The following is a 17,620-nucleotide window of genomic DNA, read 5'->3' on the forward strand; positions in this document are numbered from 1 at the left end:
ATGCTGCTTGTAGTAACAGTAACCACCTCCAAACGAGACAGAAACCAGACGCAGACAAAGGCTGGAGAAATCAATGCCGACTCAGTACAGCCACTCTGCTGATACCCTCTGCCTTTCAATCAGAGCACTTAGGTTATCAGGAGAGGAGGCTCCCGCTCTTTCTGGGTCTGTTCTGTCTCCTGGGACTACCAGGCGAAATCATGTGGGCTGGAGCTGTGTACAAGAGAAAACTGGGCCTCGGGAGCAGGAATGTCTGACCTCCCTCCCCAGCTTCCTGTACATCACTCCCCAGGGTCTCCCCCGTGTTTCAGACACACCTGGAGGAACAGTGCTTGTTACCTGCACTGTGGCTCAGAATTCTCTGTGGCTTCTACTCAGCAAAGTTGGAACTTGAGTGTTTGGCTCAGCCATTCAAGTAACTTTGCTCCAGTGACACTGCAGCACGCTGGAAGGGAAGAGGATGGAGTGAGATTTGAGCTGCTGCCAGTGCATTAGTACAGCTTCTCCTCAAACCTGAATGGAAGTGGACTGGCTGTGTTTGTAGACACACATGGGGCCCTTTCCTAATTCCTCCAGTAGCTGTTCTTTGAGACTACACTGATTCAATACTTCACAGAATGCAAAGCATTTCCACATACATCAGCTTATTTTAGCCTCACAACTTTGGGAAATAGGCCAAGCACATTATTAATCAATACGATTTTACAGGTGAGAGGTTTTATGGCTGGAAGGTAATTATGTCATTCATTGTTTCCTTGCTTATGATTTTATAAGACTCAGAAAAGTTAGTGACTTGACCATGATCACACAACTAGTACTTATCAGATCCAAGAAGACAAGGTAGTTCTTCTGATTCTCCATCTAGTACTCTGCTTCTCGGATTTGCTACAAAGCTTGTTGGCAGCCATGGCATTTGGGGGATAAAAAAGGATTTTCTGCTGAAAATCATGGTTTTTAGATTTAAGCTCTTCTGCTCATTAGCTGGGCAACTTAAACCTCCCTCCCCCACCCCAGACTTATCTGTGCAACTCGTGGTGGGGAGAACTCACTTTTAAAGAGTGGCCATGAAAGTACCACGTAAGCTCTGATGGGTCTAAATCAGTGCAAAGATTGCCAGTAGTATCCCCCCATCTCCACCACGTGTGACATCAGAAGAGAGATGCAGAGACCTCAAATTTCACCAAGAACATAAAAGTAAACTATTTTTACAAAAAAAAGAAGAAATTAAGATACTTTACTGCAGAAACTGCCCATGGCTCTCAGAAAGCAACAGCCTTGACCCAGTGGCCTGTGACACATTCAAAAGTCAGGCTACCCTTCATTTTTACTCTCAAGTGTGTAAATTGTTCAGAAAGCAACTCTAAACAAGGACATGACAGAAAATTAGCTAAGCCATTTAGCTTCACCCACCCAATAATCTCCCACAATAAAAATTCCAGTTTTAAAAATGCGTATTATTGATTACTACTAATAATAAATAATACATTGTTAGGAATTTTAACTAAGGACCAACACAGAATTTTCTATTATAGCATTTTTACCATTATCCTACTATTTTCATACATTATATAATACAATATATACCTATTTTGAAGCAAGCCTAAGTAAACATTTTAACTTATAAATAGTTTTCAATTAAATCTTTGGTTTGTATGCCACTTTTTATCCAGGAAGATAGCAAAATACTTTACAAGCTATACTTTAATGAAATTCATTTTCTCCTCTACCAAAATGTGAAAATCATATGTTGCTACAGTTTTAAGAAAGAAAGCTATACTCTGTTTCTCTCATAATCAAACTCCCTGACTGGGCATCAAGAGACCAAATGTTTAGTCCTAGCCTCACTACAAACTCACTATCAGGGAATCCATTAAGTCCTAACTTCAGAATACATTTTATCTGAAAAACTCAAAGTCCCTTAATATCTGGTTATTGCACACTCGCCTGAGACTTAAAATCTGCTCAGTGGTCTATGTGGTGTGGCAGAAAAAGAGCTTTACAAGAATGATGGAATTCATTGTTTGGGGGTAGCATGTTGTGCTAGCAGCAGCCAAGCTGTCTTAACTTCGTCAATGCAACGTGTCTCCAGATTGACCCAAAGAGATAGAGGCTGGAAGATGCCTGGAAGGCAGGAGCACGTTCAGTCCTTTGACATCCTGCAGGTGGTTGCTACCCTGCAGAATGGCATATTCTGTGTCCCAGGCATGGTGGTAAGCAGTGGATCCTCGCACAAGACCGACTTCCTTGTGCAGGAAAAGAGGCTTTCCTTTATGATTCAGGTACACGATTTAATGATCATGAATGATGATTTCCTCATTGGTAGAGAGGCATTTGTTCCACTGGTTCCTTTCATGGGTCCTCTGATGGTCCTAGATTCTTTTAGTCTTCTCTCCATTTGGAGTCAACTAATGCAAGGTCTCATCTTCACCTAAGAACAGAGCTGCCTTTGCTCTTCTAGATCTAGCCTTCATCTCCCCAAAGCATACATGTTACCGTTTGTGGAGGTGATGATGGTAATACTGGATGGTGTTTCTTCCCCACAAGGCGGTGGTACATTCACCTGGGCCTTTAGCATATTAAACTGACCCCGTAGTTACAGAAATCAAGTTTTGACCTAACATGCCCCAGTGTTAACTATTTCTGCTCACGACCTCTAATAATATGATTATAACCCCCTAGTATTGCACAAAGGGCCACCCTAGGTGCTGGAGTTTTTATAATGTGTAAACCAAGGTCTATGTCCTAGAGAATTTACATTCTTACCAGTGATAGAGGACACAGGGGTTAAACTACAACCATTTATCTAAGTGTTAAATGAGTAGCAGAGGTCGGCATGGGCTGAGACAGTTTTCATAACAGATACATGATTGATACAGGCCTTGAAAGAAAGGAAAGGCCTAGATAACAAAAAGGTCATAGAGGCATTCCAAGCAGCCACAATGGTATGTTCAGAGGCTCAGAGACACGAACGTGCTTAGTCTTTCTGACATTCTGTAAGTTAACCAGTTTAGACCAAATGGAGTATTGATGGAAAGGAAATCTGAGAGGGCTTATTTGATACAGATTCAGTGGACTAACATACCCAAGCTAAAGAGTTTAGAGCCAGGGAAAATCTATTAAAGCATCTTCTCTAAGCATATTCTGAAGTTAATAAATGTGCCAGTAGAAAGATGGGGGAGTGGGGGATGGTTCTGTAATCCAGTAAGTTTGGACAATGCTGGGGTCTTCAACACCTTTAATATCCTTATGGGCATTATGAGTTTGTAAGAGAGACATATAGTATTCTGTGTTTCCTGTATTTGTTTGACCAACGAACTTTTTTTGAGGTTCATCTTGAGGTTCTAGTGTTCTATAAAACTCACTTTGAGATATACCAGCTGTAAAGATTTTGAAGGGCAGGAGTAGATGACAGGGCAAAACACTATACTGTTACAATTAATTTAGTACTGTTATGAAGTACTAATAGTACTACTATTTTTTTCTGTCTTCAAGTACAGAAAAAAAAAAAAGATATCACTGATGGAACCAAAGGGAAAGATAGAGATCAGAAGTAGAGAGGATAAACTCCAAGATAGGAGGAGAATGTAGAAAAAGGTGAAGATATATCTTGAGGAAACAAAATGATAAAACTTCAGAGATATTGGAGAAGGAGATGAGAGCCAGCCAGTGAGCTTACCACACTGGATGCTCTAGATCCTCTTACTAATGTAGGAGGCAAGGTCATCAACTGAAAAAGAGAATGAAGAATGAGACTTGATAAAGTAAAGCGTATGAAGAAAAGCTACTGTAGGCTTGTACTCAGAAACAACACTGAGCAAGGAGTACGGGTACAGATGGCATGCATGTGCAGGGTTTCGTACTGAGAGTGGGAGGGAATGGTGAGTGGTGATATGGATTCATAACTGAATAACGTAAGAAGAGGCCCTGTACATAGAAGGCCAGGGGAGCAAGGAAATCCGGAGAGTTGTTGAGAATAGTGCTGAAATGGTTGATCACGGGGTAAGGTCAGACTGGACAAACATCTGGTGAAGCCAGCAGGAGCCTACTAATGGACCAGGTGAAAAGAGTAGGTTCCTTAGGCATTAAGGAAGGGGAATTCTCAAGCTGGGGTTAGAACACTTGAGGTCAAATGTGAGGCCTCAAAAGAGTAACTTGGAATGAGAACGAGGGCTAAGAAATAGCTGAAAAATGTGATGATAAAGGTCTGTCGAAAAGGTAATGGGTTTTAGGTTGACATATTAATGAAAGTAGGGAGGGAAAACATAAATCAAGCATAGAAGGTTTTGGAAAAGTTTTAAAAAAGATTGAAGAAGGCATTAGTGGACCATGATGGAGAATCTAATACCATAAGCCTATGACGAGGACCTCAAATAAACCACAGTGAAATGAAGGCAGGAGATCAGTTGTTTAGTGATCACAGCTTGGTGTAGGTTAAGCCCCAAAGCACTGTGGTTAAAACCTGGCCCTAGAGCCCTGCTTTGTTACCCTCTAGGTTCGTGATCTATGGCAAAAAAAAAACTTCACCTTTCCTAAACATCAGCTTCCTCATCTATAAAATCAGAATATAATTCCCATCTCTGAAGAGTGAGTGTAAGAGATAAAGTTAAATAATGTATAAAAAGTGCCAAGCACAAGACTTGCTACACAGTGAGCATTTAATACGGGGAGCCAGATTACTATGGAGGTGATGAAAGCGGGAAGAGGGAAGTGACTTTCGTTTTGGAGACAGTGACAATGTGTTCTTCTGGCTAATGCCATTTTGATGTTTCTCCATTTAGCCACAAATGTGATGATTAGTCCAGAAAACATACTCAGTGCGAGGCGCAAAGTATAGATAACTCTGATATAACACCAAATAACATGCTGCACCCTAAATTGTTCTCACGTTGGAATCCTCATTACGGAGGTTAAAGTGACCTTATGACCAGGTCCTGCGGCAGCCTTCTTGGACCGGAAGATTCCAGTATCAAATGACTTAGAGAAGGGGTTTCCATCACCAGGTATTCATTAAAACCAGAAAAAGTATCATCATATGTATAAACACCTATATATGTGTATATATGCATATGTATGTGTGTATGTATATATCTATATCTATATATCTATCTCTCACCTGGTCCCAAAGATCTTTTATTTTAAAAACAAAAATCAACTGTACCTGACAACACTAAGGCTCCTGGGATGTGCAACTCTTACTAACAGAGTTTATTAATTGTCAAAGAGGAATCAAGATCCCTGTAGAGAAAATTAACATAGATTTAAAGGGACAAACAGTGAGTGGGACCTTCTATTGGCAGGGCTATCCCAGGGGTCCTCAGGCCACCAGAGGTACTTCTTCTGGACATGGGTATTAACTAGTGATTAATTAAGGAGCTAAAATTTTTTTAAGTAAAACATTTCTTGTAGCATCAAAAAGCTGAAGATGGGGCCCCTGATTAGTTTTGCTGGCCATGATTGGCGCCTTATTCATTAAATGGTTTTCTCATCAGTTTCCAGGGAGGTGGGTTTGGTAATATAGACTTAGGAATTTGTTTCAGGTAATTAGTTAAAAAGTTAAAAGTCAAACAGATTTCTTTAACAGATTTAGTGGTTTAACAGGTTGATGAGCTACTTAATTCCCACATCTTTCTTCTCAGGGGACTATTAGAGTTTTAAAGGACTTTTAAAATCATAAAATTCACCTCCTTTTCTTACAGATGAAAAAGCTGAGCCACCTAGTGGTTAAATGACTCATCCAAGGTCATGCAGCTAGTTCTATGATTTTGCTCTTTCTTTCCTTACTCTCACTTCTTTTTAACGCTCTCCTTTTCTCTTTCACCAACAATCTCAGCACTCACAACCATCTCTCTGTTGATTATTTCTTGCATTTATCCTTGCTTTATGAAATTTCCTGTGCCTCAAATTATGAGCTAGTGGGTCTTTGCCAATTAGTAACCCCTCACCACTAATTCATCACTACATTTGGGGTGAAAAAGGAGGGAAGTGAACAATTTTAAATTTACTGTGATCTTTGAGACAGCTTTCTCTACACCTGGGAATCGCTGTTAGACAATTAAGGTTAGTAAAGCTCATTGAATTTCTCAGAGGAAAGGTGTTATTTGAATTATTACCAGATACTATTGTTAAAAATAACAATAATGTAAAAAAATAGGAACTTCATATGTTAGAGACATTATCATTTTAATTTCCAGTTGTGGGATCCAGAAATGATTTTTTTTCATGATGTGCTCTGTGCCAGAAACTCCTTGAATTATGTCTAATGCCTGATGACCTGACAAACTGGCCCAATCAGAAGTCAGGCATGCCATGTGAGCTGTTAGCCAAGTTTTTCAGCTTGAACTGCTCCTTTGAAAACAACCCTCAGTAGGAAGGTGAGTGTCAGACATAGGACCTGTGGTACCAGATCAGTGTCATCAGCATTACCTGGGAGCTTGTTAGAAATGTAGAATCACAGACTCCATCCCCAGGCACGCTGAATCAGAAATCTTGGGTGATTTGTTTGTTCATTAGAGTTTGAGAAAACCAGTACAAGGCATCCTCATCTTCAAATAGAAAGATGCTAGGAAGGAGTTATACTTATTGATAGTTTCTGAAAGAGTTCCTTCACCTGAGGTCTGTACTCCCAGTTCTTTCAGTGACTCTCAATTATTATGGAAATAACATAAACCTGTTTCTTGTGCTGAACTCACAGTGGGAACTAGAAATGTGTCCATACTGTGTTGGAGCAGTTGTTGTGTAGTAAAAAAAAAAAAAGCACAGATTTATAGTCAGAAAGATCTGGGTTTGAATTCTGGCCTCACTATCCACAGCTTTCTAATCTTGGAGTGGTTTATTAAGCACTCTGAGTCTCACTTTTCCACATCTGTAAAATGGGTATACTAACACCTGCAGCACGACATTGCTGTGAGGATTAAATAAGAATGAACTCACACATAAAAATTCCTCATGCAGTCCCTAACAACATTTAGACATCTAACAAATTATTGTTACTATTATCTTTTTTGTAAGCCTTTGTCAGAGAAGCCCCATCTGTCATTTTAGAATGATTTGGTGTGATTTCCAAAGGGGAATGGCCATACTGAAATGAGATCTCCGCAGAAAGTTCCTCGCAGCAATCTGTGGCAGTGTGTTACATAACAGCTCTGCTCTCTAAGGGCTTCCGAGACAGATCTGCAGAGCTGTCAACAATACAGCAGTCTGGAATGGAAATGACCCACTGTCTCTTCTGCCTCTGGCACCATTCAGAACCTTGCCAGCTGGGCTCCCAGGGCAGAGTCTTTATTACAGTGATGATGTAAGTGGCAGAGAGAATAGCTGGATTTCCAGATTCTGGGAAAAATGTATGACCCCAGCAGCCTTTTACCTTTTGATTTAAAAACTGGATATGGACGCCATTGAAAAAGGATAAATATGAAACCTCTTAAAGTCATTTTCACTGAGTCTTTTTTAGAGTATAACTACTCTTTAAGTAATGAAATATGACACACCATGCAATAGTTCTAATTAAAAACCCTTGGGTGTGTGCTAAGGCAAGAGGGAAATAAGAAGAAGGAGAGAGGCGACAATTTGCCCAAAAGTGAAAGGAAAATCATAGCAAGAGGATGTGGAGCTGAGAAAGAGGAGTGTGATTAAAGGACAGAAAGATTATGTCTCCATTTAATTATAAAATGCACAATTTAAATCGAATGTTAGACCTACTTAAAATGTACACTTATGTAATTACACAATGGGTGTGTATGCTTCCAGGTGATTTTTCACTGCAATGTACTAGACATATCGAACAGTGATTTCCTTTATCATTTTAATGTAGTTGCCAAGGGAAGAAAAGAGAAGGAAGCCCTGTCTGGTGAAGGGTTGATAACTGTCCAGCCATGTGATGGTTTAGTAAGAAATATGAGGAACTCTTGGGCTTCCCTGGTGGCGCAGCGGTTGAGAGTCCTCCTGCCGATGCAGGGGACACGGGTTCGAGCCCTGGTCTGGGAAGATCCCACATGCCGCGGAGCAACTAGGCCCATGAGCCACAACTACTGAGCCTGCGCGTCTGGAGCCCATGCTCCGCGACGGGAGAGGCCACAACAGTGAGAGGCCCGTGCACGCGATGAAGAGTGGCCTCCGCTTGCTGTAACTAGAGAAATCTCTCACACAGAAACGAAGATCCAACACAGCCAAAAATAAATAATAATTAAAAATTATTATCTGCTTATAAAAAAAAAAAGAACTATGAGGAACTCTTGAGCCCAATTTGCTGTCTACGTGGGTGTTACTATTTAATGGATCTCTCAATGCATAGCATGGCTCCACCATACTGGCCAAAGAGAATATAATGACCAGTACCACGTTTCTCCTCTGGTGAGTAACAGTGAGTAAGGTGCTCACCTGGGGGAGACAGGTGAAGTCTTGCAGGGCCGGAGGCTAGCATTTAAGAGCTGAGCTTTTCTGGACAAGTAAAATCTACTGAGATCCCCTGCAAAAGTCTGTTTTCCTCACCTAGGTAAACACTGTTGTCCCCACAACGTGTTTTGTTGGGCTTTACATCTTCAGGAGAAAGAAAATGATTCTGTTTGAGAATGAGGCTAGAGAGGAGATTAAACAATTAATGTTTCATCTACCGCAAGAGAACAAGGGACGAAAATTAGAACAGACCTGGGAGCAGTCATCTATCCTTTTCTACGAGTAGATTGGTGATATAATGAAAAGAAAATAAGTAAAAATTTAAACAAGCCTATAGGATAAATACTGGACAAAGAGAGGTGGAAAAAGATTTATTGGTGTGGTATAATAGCAAGATTGCCAATAGCCTATGTTTCTATAAGATGAATTTAACCATAGAATTACCACAGCATGTTCTCACCAAGAACTTCAGCTGAACCCACTGCTTTTCCAAAGCAAGAGAAATTTCTTCCTTCTGCTTTTTCACCCTGAGTTGAATCACCCCAGTGGTATTTGCAGTATTGTCACAATTGTTTCTGCTGGTAATGCTAAAAAGTTTGCTTCCTTGTTCTTTAAATCCACCCTCATTTTTTAAACATCAGTTAACTACAAAAGGACATTTATTAGTTTGATTTATTGAAGTGAATAAGTGAAACAAAGTTTTTCTTTTTGTAGAACCCAGTGTATCCTTGCAGGCTATGCACCCAACCCCTCACTCTCTTTGGTCTGGTCACTGCTGATGGTCTGCTGGGTCTGTTGGTGCCAAGCAACACCGGTAGATATTCAGAGATTAGTGACCTTTTCTATCAATTGTCGTTGCTCAGCTGCTAGTAAGGATGTGGCCTTGAGCAAGTCAGTTCCCTTGATGTCCTCATCTGAAAAAAGAGGGGTTGGAGTAGATGAGTTTTAAGGTCTTTCCAGTTCAATCTCAGCTTCCATGACTCTAAGCAAGCATCTTTATTGCTTTTATTTTCTTTAATAAGCTTTTTATTTTAGAACCTTTTTAACTTTTTACTTTATATTGGAGTATTGTTTATTAACAATGTTGTGAAAGTTTCGGGTGTACAGGAAAGTGATTCAGTTATACGTATACATGTATCCTTTTTCAAATTCTTTTCCCATTTAAGTTGTTACATAACATTGAGCAGAGTTCCCTGTGCTGTACAGTAGGTCCTTGTTGGTTATCTGTTTTAAATATAGCAGTGTGTACATGTCAATCCCAAACTCCCTAACTATCCCTCCCTCCCCACCCTTCTCCCCTGGTAACCGTAAGTTAGTTCTCTAAGTCTATTTTGTACATAAGTTTATTTGTATCATTTCTTTTTAGATTCCACATACAAGCGATATCATACATTTCTCTTTCTCTGTCTGACTTACTTCACTCAGTATGACAATCTCTAGGTCCATCCGTGTTGCTGCAAATGACATTATTTCATTCCTTTTAATGGCTGAGTAGTATTCCATTGTATATATGTACCACATCTTCTTTATCCATTCCTCTGTTGATGGATATTTAGGTTGCTTCCATGTCTTGGCTATTGTAAACAGTGCTGCAATGAACTGTATCCTTTCGGACCATGTTTTTCTCTGGATATATGCCCAGGAGTGGGATTGCTAGATCATATGGTAGCTCTATTTTTAGTTTTTTAAGGAACCTCCAACTGTTCTCTATAGTGGCTGTACCAATTTACATTCCCACCAACAGTGTAGGAGGGTTCCCTTCGCTCCACACCCTCTCCAGAATTTATTGTTTGTGGATTTTTTGATGATAGTCATTTTGACTGGTGTGAGGTGATATCTCATTGTAGTTTTGACTTGCATTTCTCTAATAATTAGTGATGTTGAACATCTTTTCAGGTGCCTCTGGTCTATCTGTATGTCTCCTTTGGAGAAATGTCTGTTTAGGTCTTCTGCCCATTTTTTGATTGGGTTGTTTGTTTTGATGATATTAAGCCTCATGAGCTGTTTGTAAATTTGGGGGACTAATCTCTTGTCAGTCACATCATTTGCAAATATTTTCTCCCAATCTGTGGGTTGTGTTTTCATTTTGTTTATGGAAAGACCTTAAAGCTCATCTACCCCAACCCCTCATTTTACAGGGGGATTTCCTTTGCTCTGCAAAAGCTTTTGAGTTTAATTAGGTCCCATTTGTTTATTTTTGTTTTTATTTCCATTACTCTGGGAGATGGATCAAAAAAAAAATATTGCTGTGATTTATGTCAGAGAATGTTCTGCCTATGTTTTCCTCTAAGAGTTTTATAGTGTCCGGTCTCACATTTAGGTCTTTAATCCATTTTGAACTTATTTTTGTGTATGTTATTAAAGAATGTTCTAATTTCACTTTTTTACATGTAGCTGTCCAGTTTTCCCAGCACCATTTATTGAAGAGACTATCTTTCCCCTATTGTACAGTCTTGCCTCCTTTATCATAGATTAATTGACCATAGGCATGTGGGTTTATTTCTGGGCTTTCTGTCCTGTTCTATTGACCTATATTTCTATTTTTATATCATTACCATACTGTTTTGATGACTATAGCTTTGTAGTATAGTCTGAAGTCAGGGAGCCTGATTCCTCCAGCTCCATTTTTCTTTCTCAAAATTGCTTTGGCTATTTGTGGTCTGAATCAGCAGACATCAGCTAAGCACTAACCTGTGTGCAAGGCATTGCACACTATGGGTACAAAGTAAAAATGGCCTCTGCCTTCAAGAAGCTTGGTGGGGGGAGACAAATTACACAAATAATTATTAGAGTCCATAGAACGTGGGAAGGGAGTGGTGCAAAAAGTGCTTAAGGATTTGAGAAGGGCACTTTCCTTCGGAAAATGTCTCATAAGCAAGGTGGTGTTTGGATGACCCCTAAAGAAGCTCTATGTAGACATTGGGAAAGGGGAGGAAAGACCATGACCATGGTGGAACAAGTGGGACTTCTGCAGTATAGAATGCACTGTAGAAAAAAAAGAGTAAGAAATTAGATTGGGACTATATTGTAGGAGCCTAGAATGCCAAGCTGAGAAGTTTGCATTTAATCCAGTAAGCAAAGAGCAGAGGAGTAATGTGTTTAGAATGGTACTTTAGAACAGTAAATGTAGTGTTGTTGTGAAGGATGGACTAGAGGTAAAGAGGATCTGAGGGAAGGGAAGCCGGTTAGGAGGCACTCACAGAAGTCTAGGCAACAGGTGATAAAAGGATAAATAGGTGTTGGGATAAAAAGTGAGTGTTGATTCACAGCCTGAGTAAAAACCACAGGAGTTGGCAGCTGATTGGATATGGGAAAGGAGGAACTAAAGAAGACTCCTCAATTGTAGTCACAAGTAACTGGACAAAGATGGTACCAGTAGCAGGAAATGGGAAGGCTGGAGAAGCAACATATTCTGAGGGAAGGGCAAATGAATTCTGCTGGAAACTTTCTGAATTAGAAGTGCCTGTGCAGTGTATGATGGAGAGATGAGCTTCTCAGAGTTAGAGGCCCCATCTTATTCATCTTTTCTAGGTGCCTAATAGAGTCTATGTAAACAATGAATGAATGGACAAACAAGCAAATGAATCAATGAACCGATAACCAGCAGTTATTTAGAATGCAGGTCTGGAGCTCTGTAGACAAGCGAGAACTAAAGATAGCCAAGTGGGTGTTCTCTATGGAGAAGTGACTGTTGAGGCCACGGAGGGTGGCTGTGTAGGCAAAGCTTGAGGAGAGAGAGAATCTTGAGGCCTGTCTGCATTTAGGAAACAGGAGAGAGAAGGCAGGCCAGTGGAAGAGGCAGAAGAGAACTGAGAGCGGGAAGTCAGGATGATGCAGCGTCCCAATGAGAAGGGAGGAGAATTTCCAGAATAAAGTGGTCATCAGGGCGCAGTGTGGCCAAAGGGGAAAGTCCTGGGAAAAGACCTCTGGACCCGAGGCTCTGAGACAGACAAGGGTCCATCCTGTAGCCCCTGAGGCTGAACTCCTCGGGGTTAGAGGATATGGCAGAAAACAGAGGCTGTAGTGAAGGGTGGAGAGAAGGCAAGAGCTCAGAAACATGGCCAGGTCAGTGGGCGTTTTTAAGATAGGCAAGAATCTCAGAGCAGCAATGAGAGAGAGATTGCGGTGGAATGAACACTGGAAGAAGAGTCCGCTGTGGCCAGGCTTCCCCTACCCTCACCCTCCACCTCAACTCCAACTCAGGATCACAATGTCAGCTCCACACTGGCGGGTGCTGTTAACAGCTTCACACCAGACAGGCAGTCAGGTGGAAACACTGAAAATGGGGCCTGGACAACGCCCTCTCCATCTCCCTCCCCTGACTCACTGTTCTCTGGTGCAAAGTGCAGGACCCGACACTCAAGCAAGTCCCACGGTTCTGGCTCTATAGCATGAGCGATCAGCATCACCTCTTCATTTAACAGCCTTATCTTTGTTTGTTCCTTGTCTGATCCAGATGCAGCCGCTCTCTGCTCCCTGCCCCAATGAACATCTGCACTAGGCCCAAGCCTTGGAGTGATTTACCTGAAGAGTGACACCATTTATTTGAAAACTACTGTGAGTACATTATGCCTCCAATGAATGGCTTCTTAGTTCACTTTGTTTAATTTTTTTAAAAAACTCACACAATTGTAAGAGCAGATGAAATTTTAGATGGCTTCATCTCTTGGATGCGGCAAGGTAACCAGACTCAGTCCTGAAGTGCCTGCATTGGTTCTCCGCTTCCAGCCTGCAGTGCGCACCCTGGGTAGCATCGCGCCTGCCTCGCTGGGTGGCTGTGCTGAGCTGCATCTGAGCGCACCTTGCAGGGACCGGTGCTGTTCTGCTTGGTCATCTGCGCCTCTGCCTGAAGCGGTGGCAGCTCCAGCCCTATCTGTTTGCTTCTCATCACCCTTCTTTGCCATTCTGTTGAATTTCACTGCAGCTTGTCATTTCACGCCACGCTGGACACATCCGAGAGCCAGCTTTCTGTGCCTGTGTCCACCTGTGATGTAGCTGCATCTCTGTGTCCCATGCTGTGGTCTCCTTGTTATTCAAGGGGGCCAACACCCACCCTTGCAGCTGCGGGCTTCTTCAGCCACATCTCAAACCATTGTGCCCAGGTCAGCTCTGCCCTCTGGATGCATAGCTCTGAGTACTTGATTTAGTTCCCTCCACATCAGACATTTACGTAGGAGAAGTACAACCCTTGCAAGTCAAGTTGCAGAAATAAGTTGAGGTAGGAGCTATGATGCCTACGGAAAAATACTGATGAAAGAGTGACATCAAGTATTCATTGATCATTGCTAGAAGTAACAGCTGAATATATGCTCTCTTTTACTAGAAAAGCCAGAAATTTAAATACTTAGAGGCTATGCATGCAAAATAATTATACATTTTAGAACAAAAACTCATTCTGGTTGTTATATTTACACATTTTCCTATATGGTGTGAGGCAGGTAACGGGATAGTGTTTTACAGACATCTCTGTTACTGGAAAACGCCAAACCTGGGAGACTAACATCCCTCTCAGGCTTCAGGTAGGATTTTCACATTCATATTTTCTACGTCTTTAACTATTCTGGCATAAATCAAACCCAAAGGGATGAAGTCAGAGTTTTGTGTTGTTTTATTTTGCATTGCATTTTACCTTTAATGCTGTCAGTCACCTGAATTGTAATTGGTGGTGACGGATATGAAGGCAATAGGCAGTCCTGCCTGGCCAGGTTGGAGGTGGGAACCATTAGGCTGATCTACAGTACCAATGCGTTCGAGGGACTGGGGACTAAGGACATGACAAAAGGTCAAAAATAGAGTGTCCTCATTCCATACCCATGCAAGGAACTTGCTTGTGGAAGTACCTTCATTCGTCCTTAAGTTCAAGTGAAAGAATGCGTTAGAAATCCCCACATCTGGAGAGTTTTCTGAGTTTTTCTTCATCACTGAGTAACTATTGCCGGCGCAGGTATCACAGGCACACCGGGATGCAGCCTGGTTCCAAAGTTTCAGCCTGGTTTATCCTTTGGGAGGGAAGAGAGTCTTTGCCACTCCTACCTTCCTGTACTGCAGAGAACCCATAACCAGACCTAGAAATCAGGAGCTAAGATTTCCTAAAAATCTCCGGGAAGCCCACAAGGGAGCCGGGCTGTTTGTGCCATTGGACATATTTCCCCTATGCAGAATACCGGTGCCTGCATTCACGTTTTGCAGGTCCTAGAGAATGGACAAATTGAGTTCTAATCCTTGCAGCCTTTGCTTTTCAGAAATTCAGCTTACTCATATGTAAAAGAAAAATAATAAAACTTACACAGACTTGATAGGTGCAAACCTTCATTCAGTAAGGTGAATATGGTATAAAAATGTGGACTAATTACAAACGTATCCCTCCCTATGGATTCACGATACCTGGGTGAAGTCTCAGGGCCTGGAGGTGGGTAAGGAGAGAGTGAGTGTTAGATTTTAAAGCCTACCCACTCCCACACCACCTGCACGACTGGGCTCGGCAACCTGCGTACTTACCTGGATTGTTGCAATGACTACATGAGATAATGTATATGTAGTGTCTGGCACAGCAGACATGAGTATATTTACTCAGCCAACTAAAATTTACCAGGCATTTACTATGTGCCAGGCACTGTTCTAGGCACTAGGGGTGTGGCACTGAACAGAACAAACCAAAAATCCTTGCTCTCACATAGCTTATGTTCAGTTTTCTTCCCCCATAAATTACAAATAGACAAAACAGGTAAATGGACACTAAGAGAGAACTGATTTCATTTGATTTGCTGTGTCTTTCCTTCCAGAAAGTATAATTGAGAAGAAAAGGGTAAAGGAAATGGAGAGGGGAAAATAGGTACGCTTATTCATCTCCCCCTCACCCCTGACACACACACACAAAACCCCAGAACATTCTCTGCCCTGATGCATGGCCCAGGAGACCGACCTCTCTGGACCACGTTACCTAGGCTGCCTTCTCCTCTGGCTTCCCTTTGAATTTAGGCAATAGGAGGCATCAGCAAGAGACATGAGAGTGGGAGGAGAGTGGGGTCAGGGTATTATGAGTCCGGCCCCTTCCCTACTCCAGTTCTGACTAGACTTAGGGAGCTCCACACCTTTCCTCGCCCCTTCAGTTTAGCAGTTTAAAGCTGAGATTAACAACCTCACACTATTGCTCGTCCCTGGTGTATCACCATCCCTTGAGGATCCCTTAACCTCCTCTGTACCCCAGTAGAGAGTCCTTTCTTTAAACTCTTTTCAGTTAAAACCTCTGAGTGTGCCATCTGTTTCTTGCCAAGATCCTGACTGATACAGTGAGGGAGAAATATACTGAAAAACATTATAAATCAACCTTGCCAAGAAGGTTGAAAAATTGAGAGAATAAAATATTTTAATCGTGAAAACATCTTAAATGGATCTGAGAACATTAGACCAAGCGGTGAAAGGATAAATTGTAAGAAGACGTGATAAGATAGAGTGCCAAGGTTGGTTTCAATGAATAGACCATAGTGCTCAGGTTTGATGGGCTTCTCTAGGCCAACTGTAGCTTGCTTGACCCTCACCTTCAAGAGGAGCTAATAGTGTAGTAGCAGCAGTGACAAACACGTGAACAGAAAGAAGGTGTCAGGGGGGTGATACGGTAAAGTCAAAGTGTTGAAGAGTTTGCTTATCCTAGCATTCTTTCTGCCTTTGCTGCAATTACGATCCATTTGCCCCTGCCCAAATCTAGATATTAAAAAAGATAAAGGAAGTGCCTCCTTCTAGGTGAAATGATGAAAACCGCAAAACTGATGCTCTCTGTGAAAGAGCTATCCTCATGGGGCACTGACCGTGTGCCAGCGCTATGCCAATCACTTGACAGGAAGTGTCTCATTTAATCCTCACATCAGCCCTAGAAGGTATTATTATTTCCATTTTACAGATGAGGAAACTGAGGCCCAGAGAAGCAGAGGAATCTGCCTAGGGTGCACAGCTACTGATGGTAGAGCTCAGTTCTACTACCAACCCCCACTGGGGTGGTTTGTTACCACCTCCCCTTTGCTCCTCTTCCCAAACACTCTACTAAGCCTCTTGCGTGTATTATTGGGAAGGAGAGCAAAGAAATAGTTACCACGCCAAAACGATTGGGGTGGGGGAAGGAGTTGATGAGCAAGGTCATGGGTCAAAATTGTCATGATCCAGTGACTGAGTATTTATCAAAAAGACGTTCTGACTAATCCTTTTCCATCCAACCAGGCTGATAAGTGGAAGGCATGTTAATGTGCAGGAGAGGGTGGGAGCCCAGCAAAGAGAGAAAATTAGGAGAGGGGGACAGAAGAGAACACTCTTCCCTCAGCAGCCCCCGGAGACTGATGAGAGCTCACACAGATAAAATATTTATTTTCCATATGTTGCCGAAAGCATTGCCATCACTGTATGTGTGCAATATGTGCAAAGAAGTGTGAAATCTATACATCAAATGCCACCGACCTAGTTAATTTCCGCGCATTTAACATGCTTAATGCCTACCATCTCCTCAATATGTTTTCATGTATATTTCTTGACACATAAAATACGGTCTTAGTAAGGAAAGAGCCAGCATCAACCACAGCCTTACTCACTGCTATGTTTCAGCCCAAAACTTGTTGCCAGGGCCAGCACAATGAGAGTTAAAAACCAGTGGGTCCTGCTGGCTAACTCAGCCTCCCGTCACCTTAAATCGCCTTCCCAGTTCTTGAAGCAGCCTTCTTCTGTAACAGAAATGTCTGTAGTGGGGAGATGAAAATGTTTTTGTTCTCTTTGGACAATTGGGAGATAGAATGTCAGAACTGACCGTTGAAACGCAGGTGCCTGCGGCCACACTTTTTTTGAATGCAGAGCTCCACCCGTGCGGCGGGAGGAAGTGCACAGTGATTGGTCTGTTTCTCTGCGGAAGTGTTCGCGTACACCCACTTTTGCTTTGCATGTATTTACGAAACATCTGCCCTTTTCTTGTTCTTAAATCCTTCCCCCTCACCAGCCCCCTTTCTCCTTTCTCCCATTTTCTTTCTTTGTTGTCGTTGGCTCGCCTAATTTTTCACTGGAGCTTTCATTTTCCGGTTGAGGGGCGACTTCATCAGAGTGTATAATTTTAACATTGAGGGAGGGAGGGAGGGAGGGAGAGGGAGAGAGAGGGAGAGGGAGAGAGAGGGAGAGGGAGAGGAGAGAGAGGGAGAAAAGAAAGAAAGAGGCTAAGCGGCCGGCCAGAGCTTGGCAAACCAACCTTTGGCATGGT

The 17,620-nt window shown here is 42.1% G+C and overlaps 1 protein-coding gene across 24 annotated transcripts in view; it reads left to right on the forward strand.

The window, feature by feature from the left end:
* Positions 1-17,620, forward strand: part of ZBTB20 (zinc finger and BTB domain containing 20) — an 806,470-nt gene that overhangs the window by 741,454 nt on the left and 47,396 nt on the right. For 20 of the 24 annotated variants that reach the window (XM_032629540.1, XM_032629557.1, XM_032629541.1 and 17 more), the window contains one exon: positions 12,848-12,948. The gene's annotated coding sequence lies outside the window, so the exon portion shown is untranslated. Of the gene's footprint in view, positions 1-12,847; positions 12,949-13,829; positions 13,911-17,620 lie in introns of all 24 variants that reach the window. The other 4 variants (XM_032629553.1, XM_032629564.1, XM_032629563.1 and 1 more) reach the window with 3 other exon arrangements.

The sequence above is a fragment of the Phocoena sinus genome, chromosome 4, assembly GCF_008692025.1.
Source record: "Phocoena sinus isolate mPhoSin1 chromosome 4, mPhoSin1.pri, whole genome shotgun sequence".
NCBI lineage: Eukaryota > Metazoa > Chordata > Mammalia > Artiodactyla > Phocoenidae > Phocoena > Phocoena sinus.